Source organism: Lygodium microphyllum, chromosome 8 (genome assembly GCF_053477565.2).
Source record: "Lygodium microphyllum isolate KBCC chromosome 8, Lygodium_microphyllum_v1.1.10, whole genome shotgun sequence".
NCBI lineage: Eukaryota > Viridiplantae > Streptophyta > Polypodiopsida > Schizaeales > Lygodiaceae > Lygodium > Lygodium microphyllum.
Genome location: NC_141142.1, coordinates 37,750,397 through 37,760,480, shown reverse-complemented (window position 1 = coordinate 37,760,480; position 10,084 = coordinate 37,750,397). Strand labels below are relative to the sequence as shown.

Here is a 10,084-nt window from a genome sequence, read left to right as displayed (position 1 = left end):
ATTGTTATAGAAGAAGAAACCCTTAAATTGAGTATAGGATAATTTCTCTCAGGTCTTATGACTATGAGTAGAATTGATTGAAATAAATTTTATTACTATAGTTATAAAATTTCATAGATGGCGCGCATTAATTTTAAAATGGATTACTTATACTCAAAGCCGAGATATAACAAAAAATTATCTACCGGGACAAACAAATCGTTGAGCATGATACAAGGCCAAGATATAACATCGGAAAATCTCTCGACTACTATATACAATGCAAGGCTTATGGTCAATTTGCAACTTGACGTACATCTCCATAAAGCTATCCATTTAAGCCTTGTTTGTTGTAATGTAGATAAGATGGCAAACGAAGAAGGTCCTATTGTTCAAGACCACGAGTCGTATCTTAATCAGCGTGTCCCATGTCCTTGCTCTCAATGCAAGTTGGCAATTAGACGAAAATGCCGATTTTCTATAGAACACGTACGACGATTTGGCGAGTTTCAATCTGAGATCATTGATCTTGCGATTGCAGACTTTCAGCAAACGGTAATTTGAAGTTAGCATTTTTCATGCATTGTACTCTCAAGCTAATTGAAAACCATACACAATAAGATTGGGTCTTGTTGGCAAATTTTGTATCCAGGGGGGTGATGTCTCGACCCAAGGGGGAGTGCACCCTTTGTGGCCAATTAGAAGAGTTCGTGGACGTGCGATGGATGGATTGCAGGAGCAAATCAACCACTCGCAAGGCCCATCTATACCGTCAATGCCAGAGGAGACAGACAACTTTCCCGACTTGCCTACAATCTTGGAGCCTGAGATGGAGGCAATGATCGATGCATTGATTCCCATGGATGTTGAGACATCTGAGTCGCTTAGAGAGGAAGCATCCATACCATTATATGATGGGTGCCGAGTATCTCGGTTGAAGACATTGCTTGCACTCTTAAGTGTGCAAGCAAAATACAGTTGGAGCGATACGAGTGTGACTGAGTTATTCAGGTATCTTGCTCACAGACTTCATTGTTTTTTTTAAAAAAACAGTATTATTGCAAACATGGATGGATTTTTCAAGGTGTTTTATGATTTTTTCAGGTTATTGAAATATCATATATTGCCACCTGCAAACACCATGCCTGAGTCTCGTGATGATGCGCAACATGTTTTACAGAAGCTTGGCATGGACTACAATAACATCCATGCATGTATCAACGACTGCATATTGTTTCGAGATGAATACGAGACTATGGAGACATGCCCAAAGTGTGGTGCTCACAGGTATCGACAGGACTTGCAAGGGCAGACCATCCCTCAAAAAGTCCTCAGACACTTTCCCCTCATCCCCCGCATAAACCACATGTTTCGCACGTCTGCCATGGCAAGCTTGACAACGTGGCATGTGCAGAATAGGTCCACGGATGGAGTGCAACGAATATTAGCAGATTCGTGCGCATGGAGCCACATTGACTCTACCTTCCCAGGCTTTGCGCGAGAGCCAAGGAATCTTCGGCTCGGTCTCGCCATGGATGGTGTGAACCCATTCGGTCTACGCTCGACTTCTTACAGTGTGTGGCCTATAGTGCTTGTCAACTACAACATTCCTCCATGGCTTTCTACGAAGAAAGGACATCTCATCCTTAGCTTGCTCGTCCCGGCCGCTACTAAGTAAAAAATATGGACGTGTATCTTCGTCCATTAGTCGATGAGCTTAAGATTTTGTGGGAGGAGGGGGTCACGGTGCAAGATATGAGCAGGCGCGATGGCCGGCGGTCAGCCAACATTCGAGCCATTCTCATGTGGACGATGCATGACTTTTCGGGATTGGGAGAGTGCTCAGGTGAGCAGATCTTTGTTCTCGTCGGTAATATCTATATTTTATTTCATTCAATCAAGTATTCACTAGGTCATGGATTGCCTTGCAGGTCTCGTTACCTCAGGTTATCATGCATATCCATTGTGTGGGCCACAGTTAGACTCCCGAAGGTCACGAACCATGAAGAAGATGGTATATCAAGGACACGCCGCTTTCTTGCCGGAGGATCATGAACTCAGGGAAGGTTTTCTTGGATGACCTTCAGCACGTATGAACGCTGCAAGCTGGTACGAGCTGAAAATGGTAACCCGGATTCACATCCAAATGGAATGCGACGGTTCTCAGTTTTCTACGAGTTGCCATATTGGACCCACTTACAGGTCAACCACTTGTTGGATCCCATGCATATTTTCAAAAATGTGGGCAGCTTGCTATGGGACCACATCACAGGAAAGAGAGACACTATAGGGTCACGAATGGATTTAAAGGAGGTAGGTAAGATGGAGGCGCTTTGGCCGCAGTCGAGTGCTCAAGGGGGAGTGCAGCTTCCTCGCGCTCCCTGGGTTTTATCTATCAAAGAAGAGCGCATTGTGAAGCAAGTAATCAAGTCTATCCGCACTCCAATGGGTATGATGCGTTCTCTCAGGTTCGCATTTTCTAAAGATGACCAGATTTCTGGGCTAAAATCCCATGATTGGCATAAGATATGTCAGGTTTGTGAGCAGAATGGATTTTAATTAGTGTGGACATTTTGAAATTTGAAAAGTGACCATTATTCTTAATGCTTTCTCATTTGTGGCAGTTTGTCCTACTGATCGCGATCGCGGGATGTCTAACTCCAGAAATTCGCGGGGCCATTTACAAGCTGTCGACTTTGGTACAATGGATCTCACAGAAAGAGATTAAGACGTCCTCTATTGAATCTGCAAGGCGGGGAGCAGTTGAGGTGGTCTATCTCTTTGAGAAATACCTGCCCACTAGCATGCTCACGATACAAGTTCACCTTCTTGTGCATCTTGTGGATGAAGTGGAGATTGCTGGACCTGTCCATACGCGATGGATGTTCTTCCTGGAGTGCTTCATGAAAACCCTGAAAGGCTTTGTGCGACAACGAGCTCGTCCGAAAGGTAGCATGGCGAAAGGTTGGTTGGTGTCAGAGGCGTTAGTTCATATCTCACAATGGCTACCAACGGTGGAACCAGACAATGAAATGCTATGCATGCTGAAGGACAATGACAGGCTGACTGGAGATGTGGTGGTTGAAAATGGGGTAGAAAAAAGAATGGATGCCTCAATGGAAGAGAAGGTGAATCGCTTTTGTATGTTGCACCATGCCTCCACGGAGACGTGGCTCGCCAAGTACCAGATTGCAAGGCAAGATCGAGAGGAAGCGCGAGCTGAATTCCGACGCAGTACGCGTCACCGACCGATTCGATATCCCGAAGGCATGGAGGAGATGCCGCGGTTTATGTCAACACGATGGTTGCATGGAGCCTTGACCGCAGCATCCAACGAAGGGACAGAGGTCTCAATGGAGGAGTGGGAGTTCTCGAGGGGATGTAGTCCAAAGGTAATGAGGGGTTTAGAATGTGTCGTATCTAAATTTGCTTGCTACATCTAATTTGAGTGTTTCAATGTGCAGTACAAAATATATAGTGCAGCGTGATCGCGCGGACGGCATTTTTGGGTGGAGCGTATTGACAAAACGCGCTCCACAATGGACTGTGGTGTCATGGCAAGGTTTGAGCAAGAGAGCCGGCGACGAGCAACGGATCCGAACACGGTTGTGGATGAGATGGAGTATTTTGGAAAATTTCAAAGTATTATTACGGTGGATTACCGTAGCTTCTCCATGATAATATTCGACGTGCAGTGGTTCAAAGTGGTACTTGGAGGAGCTGGCGCAACAGTTCGACGAGGTCCATCTGGATTTCTCGAAATAGATTCCGAAAAAAAATGGATGGATTTGCGCGACACCTTTGTGTTGCCGGCCCATTGTGAACAGGTGCAACTAGGCATTTGCTTGCTAATTATAATACGACATGGTTTATGTCACAATGGTTTGAAGACGGTTTGTAAGTGTTTCTGAACAGGTAATCTTCTATCCAAATCCTCGACAACCTCGATGGTGGTATGTTATACCTTCAACTCCTCGAGGTGCGAGAGTATACGATCAAAGCGATATTCCAGGCATAGATGAAGAAAATATGCAAATAGAGGGATCGAAATTACAAGGGGTGGAGGCCACCGCAAGCTTGGAGCCCGCATCGGCTAACAATGATGGAAATACAGAAGTCGTAGAATTTTTTGAGAACGAGACAGACTCGTTATTTTGTGGTGACATGTCTATCGACCTTCCAGTGTATGCAGAGTTGTGTCAAGAGATTAACATGGGACCATAGAATACTTCATTCTTGGAGAATTGTATTACTCAATTCGTTGTTTAGATCTTCCATAAAGGTAGATAATATATGCATTTTCAGAGGGATTTTTCAAAAATGATTTTATTAATGTGCTTTGTATAGTTTAAATTGATTATTCTAACATTATTTTTTATCTATGTAGGTATCGACATTTTCAGGATGAGTCGAGAGATGAGCGATGAGGAGTTTCAGGAGATGATGGCACGTATGTCTCCAGATCAGCTCCCGAGATTCAGAGAGATAGCAGATCAGGAGCTGTCTCATTCTTCGTCAGGGCGCTCTGCTAGATTAGCTTCAGCGCGATCAGATGCTTCAGCTTTGAGCAGACAATCTCGACGCTCGCGACTTGGGCCAGAGGGAGGGACTGCGACTGCAGGAGGATCAGGGGGTTGCTGCTGTGGAGACACAGACGTAGTGTCTCCGTCTCCTCGTTCAGCTGGAGCTCGGTCACCTCCAGGATTTGTCACACCTGTGGGGACGTCCACTCTAGTTACTCCGGCTTCTGCGCAGCCGTCGGCAGATGTCACGCCTTTTGGTGGCACACCCTCTGGTGGCACCCCTTTGAGTGGCACTCCGAGAGAGGGTACCCCCGTCGGTATACTGGATGTACAGGGGTCTCTTGGATATGCCCAAGAGCGTGGACGGAGATGGGAGAGGGCCCATACAAGGCATACTCCTAGGGATTATGGATACCTAGTGGATGGCAGGTCAGGAGCCATCATCATGAATGATGAGGGGAGGAGGGTGATGGCTCGCATGAGGGAGTTGTGCCAACAAGTTTTTCGGCACAATGTCCTGGATCATTGGAGGAACATACCGGAGGGGAGCAAGGAGTACATAGTAGCATCCTTGCACGAGGAGTTCCCGGTGCCAGCCGCAGTGAATAGATTCTCTACGGGCTGGATGATGGATTGCATGCGTGCATACATGTCACATAGACGATCTGATGCATGCAAGGCAATCAAGAGTGGGGCTCCAAAGCCCGAGTGGTTAGATGCAGACGACTGGCACCGATTGAGGGAGGAGGCTACAAATTCACCAGGACGTTGGAGTCAGCAGTGGGAGGCGGCGAGGGCACGAATCGAGGCCGGATCGGTACATCATCTTGGGAGTGGCGGCCACAGGACATATTTGGAGGACTTTGTAAGATTCTCTTTTGTTTTGCTTATTTGTTTTTTTGAGATATTCTTTGTACTGACAAACATGTTTCTAACAGTTAGCATTTTGTTTTCTTTGCAGCACTCCATTACAAATCGCGATCCGTAAGGCCTTGAGACTCGATATGCGGAGAGGCACAATCTCAGATCATTGATCGACCGATTGTATAGACGCGGCGGCTTAGTAACTCACTCATCTTTCTTGTCTGTAGTTACCATGAGATATTTGAATGCATTATTGTATGGTGGATTGATATGTTGTTTCTTTTTCTGCAGAATCCGTTTGATGCTCCTTTACAGCGGGAAGAGCTTTCGGGGAACGACGATTTGTAGCTCGCCCTTGGATCCTTAGAGCTCACATACCTTTAGTTTTTAGTCGCCCGATCTATGTAGACATTTTCTATGTATTAGTGATATTGTTTTATGATTGTACCAATCGCATTTTATGCGATATCATGTATTTATTTCATCCATCAGTTTTATGATTTCAGTATACATTCTTTTTATTTGCAAACGCTTTGTATGCAGTAGTGCAGAAACTATTTTGTATGGCCTGCCCTGCCACAATTTTTTTTTTCTCTGTTACTGTCGCTATTTGCGTCGCAAATTTAGTGCACGCGTCGCTATTGTCGTCGCTATCAGCGTCGCAAATTCCACTGTAACCGTCGCTATATGCGTCGATATGCGATGCATATAGCGACGCATATAGCGACAATTCCATGGCGTCGTCAATAATGACGCTTTTTGCGACGACGGGAGCAAATTTTGTTGTTTGTATTTTCATCGCTTTAAACGTCGCTATAAGGTCTATATCTTGTAATGTAGGATGGGGTGGGTTTTCTTTTTAAAAGTTTATTTTTTTAAAGAAAGAGAATACCCATATAAAGCTGAATAGTAACAATTCCAGTAAAGAAGGACCACCAACAGTTGAAGAAAATTCCGAGCAATGTAATTGAGGCAACGAAAGATGAGTACTCATGCGACGGCCCAAAAATTCTCGTTTGCTTATAAGGAAAAGACAATTGTGGTAACATCTGGTATTATGTTTTATGTTGCTAGCAACGTTGAAAAGTTGCATGGAGCTATATACAACAAAACCAGCCGCAGCCGAATGTCTATGACGAGAGGCGCTGTTCAATACTACTAACTACATGTCTTCTATTCAGCCTTTGTATTACGTTTTATTTTAACGCGTGCTCACGACACCTGACCAGGTCATCTTGGCTTGGAACTACGACTTGTGGCTCCGATTACCCTGCATGGAATACAAACGTCGCAACGAATGAGTGTTGAGTAATTACAACGCTGAGAAAACGTAATAATAACTAAGCTAAGAACAGGCAGGGTTAAGGCAAATATTAGCTAAGAAGAGACAAGGTTAACCTAAACAGAAAGAATTCAGTAATAATGAAGCTGAGAAGAAAGACGAAAATATATGAATCAGTGAGCGCCGAATGGATGGGATAGATTGAATAGAATAGGAAATTAGACAGATTCCCACCCTTTGATGGCATTAAGGCGTCGACTTTGCCTTGGCGATATCATCAGAGTCACCGTCGTCGCCACAATCGTCAGAGTCACCAACCCCGTTATCATTACCACGGTCACCACGACCCCAATCATGACCTTTCTTGTTGTTCTTGTCGTGACCATCAAAGCTGGCAACCACGTACAGGTCTCTGCGACTGTCGGCGAGAAGAAAAGCTGCAAGAACGAGGGCAACGAACAGCACGAGCAGGGCTCGCCTCCGTCCGTAAAAAAGTCGATCCATGGATATCATATTGCTATTCGATGCACAAATTAGGGCGGCAGTTGGGAAGTTGTGAATTGTGACCGTAGGCAGCCGATATCAAAAGCGTGTCCCTCTCCTCTCCTGTCTCTCTCTCTCTCTCTCTCTCTGTGTCTCGTTGGTGTTTCTGTCTGCGTCTCGGTCCGGCAATGATTAGCAACGTTTTATTTTATAGCAGTGTTCAAAGCTGCGTCATCCAGGGTAACATCCGCAACACGGCATCTCCCCGTGTCACGCCCTCGGATGCTTCCATCGTCGCAGACGCGTCCGTCACCCTGTGTCCACGTAGCACCTACATAGTACAGACAAAGAGACCTTTTCACGGACGTCTAGCAGGTTTCTATTCAGAAACTCTGGTTGGCAACGTCAACTGCGCCGTCAACCTTCTCATCTTAGAACTTTCCTTGGACATACACGACGTAGCCTCAAGTTTCGGTGCACGATAGACCCATGAGTGAAAGGTCGCCTTAAATTTTATAGCCTAACCCTGAGCTCAAGGTTGGAACAAAGAGTTTATGACGTTTTGAACAGTTTCCTAGAGTATCAAGGTTCAAGTTTTGCTTTACTATTAATAATACCAGTGTATGCATGTATACGAGTAAATTCTTAATTTTTCAGCTCAGCTATTATAGATCTTGAATAGTGTTGTTGTTGTTAACATATTCTATCTCAAATATCGGGTCAAGAGAGGGTCAATGACAACAAGTTCTTGTAGACTCCAATAAACTATGATGTGTCCCACCCCATGATCACATGGCATTTCTTCCATAGGTGGTCGTAGTAGCACACTTTCAGGAGTGGTTATGAATATAGAATGCAGGACTAAAGGAAGAAAGTAGCAATACTCATCATCACACACTCGAATCACATGCATGTACAATCAAGGTTTTGATGGGAGTATCAATACACTTTTGCCACTAGTACACTAAGCAAAGATATTTGCATGATGTGAGAGACACTTTTGCTGGACTCTCTTTATGTATCATTATAACAAGGTCTATGAGCCTACCTAAATTACAATAGAGACACACTTATGGATGTATTCAATGATTTAGCATTTAACATTTAGGAATGCTTTCTTTTTTGTTATACACAACCTTAACCAAAAGAAGAACAAATTGCAAGAAGCAGAAACAAGGTACACTAGAGAGAAAGAATAAAGAGAACATGCACTTATAGTCAAGAGTTCCATTCTCTCTCAATGACAGGGTAGACAATGCACATGCTATGTGCATATATATACACATGCAACACTACGTGCAAAGGCATAGGCCATGCATAGGCTAGGCTATTTAGGATATGCACAAGCACATCATATGCATATACATAGGATAAGCATAGTGTATACAAAGATACATGCATATACATAGGTACATGTATAGGCTACATTCTATCATAAGCATATCTCACAAGCAACATATAAGATAGTATAGAAACAACCTAACTCACTTGCTTATATGTGAGCACTTGCAATTGCTTCCCCCATTGATACTTGCTATGGTTGTCTACAAATGAATCATTGATTGGAAAGAAAAGAGAGAGATGGAGAGAGAGGGTAAAAGAGAAAGGGAAAGAGGAGATCTCTCCTTGCCTCCCTCTCTCTCTTACCCTCACTCTCCATCTCTATCTCTTTCTCTCTCTCCTTCCATCCCCCTCTATCCCTCTCTTTCTCTCTTCCCATATCTTTCTCTTAATTCCTGCTCCTTTCTCCCTTTCTTTCTTTCCATCTCTCTCTTAATCTCCCTCCCTCTCTTTCAATCTCTTTGTCCTAGTCTCCCTCCTTTCTCCTCTGAATGTCTCCCTCTTTATCTTTCTCCCTTTCTTTTTTTCATTGAGTATTTCACTATATATATATATATATATATATATTCTCTCTATCATGTGCATTCAAGGCCTATTTACAAATGTCCTTATCTATGAATTGTCCCTTAATAAAACATGACCCTTTTGTATTCAATCCATAAGTAACCCCTTTATATGGGACCCTTATGTATGTGAAAAATGTGTAAAAATTGTATTTTAAAAATCCCTTATGTTGAACCCACATGATACATCCATTTATGACTCACCTCCTCAGGTTATTTCCATCTCTCTATCTTACCCTCTCTCTCTCTCTCTCACTCCCTCTTGCTATCTCTCTCCCTCCCTCCCTCTCCCTCCCTCCCTCCCTCCCTCCCTGCCTCCCTCTTAATCTTCTTTCTCCCCTCTCCCTTCCTCTCTCTCTCTCTCTCTTTCTTCTCTCTCCCTCCCTCTCTGTCTTTGTCTCCCTCCCTCTCCAAGATAGAGAGGGAGATAAAGATAGAGAAGGGAAATGAGAGATGGATAGAAAGGGATGAAAGGATATCCCTTTCTCTTTTACCATATCTCTCTCTCTCCTTCCCCCTCTCCCTCTCTCTCCTTCCCCCTCTCCCTCTCTCTCTTTCCATATCTCTATCTCTTCCTCCCTCTCCCCGCTCTCTCTCTCTCATTGAAAGAGACTCCCTCCCTTCCTCACCCTCCCTCTCCTACCCCTCTCTCTCTCATCGAAGGAGACTCCCTCCCTTCCTCACCCTATCTCTCCCAACCTCTGTCTCATGGAGAGAGACTCCCTCCCTCTCTAACTTTCTCATGGAAAGCGATACATGTATGAAAAGAGATGGATGGTGAGGGAGAGAGAGAGAGAGAAGGAAAGAGAGAGGGGGGATGGAATCTCTCCCTCCCTCCCTCCCTCCCTCCCTCTCTCTCTCTCTCTCTCTCCACATAAGCAAAAATCACAATGTATAAAGGAAAGAGGAAGAGAAAGAGAAAACGGCATACCTTCAAGCTTGGAGATGCATGTTTGCCTTGAATCCTTTCCTCGCAACCTTCTCCTCCCCCTTCTCCCTTGTGATTTCCTTCACACTTCCTTTATCATTCTTTCTAAGTTCCCTCATTG

The 10,084-nt window shown here is 44.4% G+C and overlaps 1 long non-coding RNA gene across 1 annotated transcript; it reads right to left on the bottom strand.

Moving 5' to 3' along the window:
• Positions 1 to 6,472: 6,472 nt before the first annotated feature.
• Positions 6,473 to 7,281, bottom strand: LOC148032166 (uncharacterized). The gene is made up of 2 exons (XR_015691745.1): positions 6,883 to 7,281; positions 6,473 to 6,636 (listed from the first exon to the last, which is right to left on the bottom strand). It is a non-coding gene; the product is annotated as an uncharacterized LOC148032166 (long non-coding RNA).
• Between the last annotated feature and the right edge of the window lie 2,803 nt (positions 7,282 to 10,084).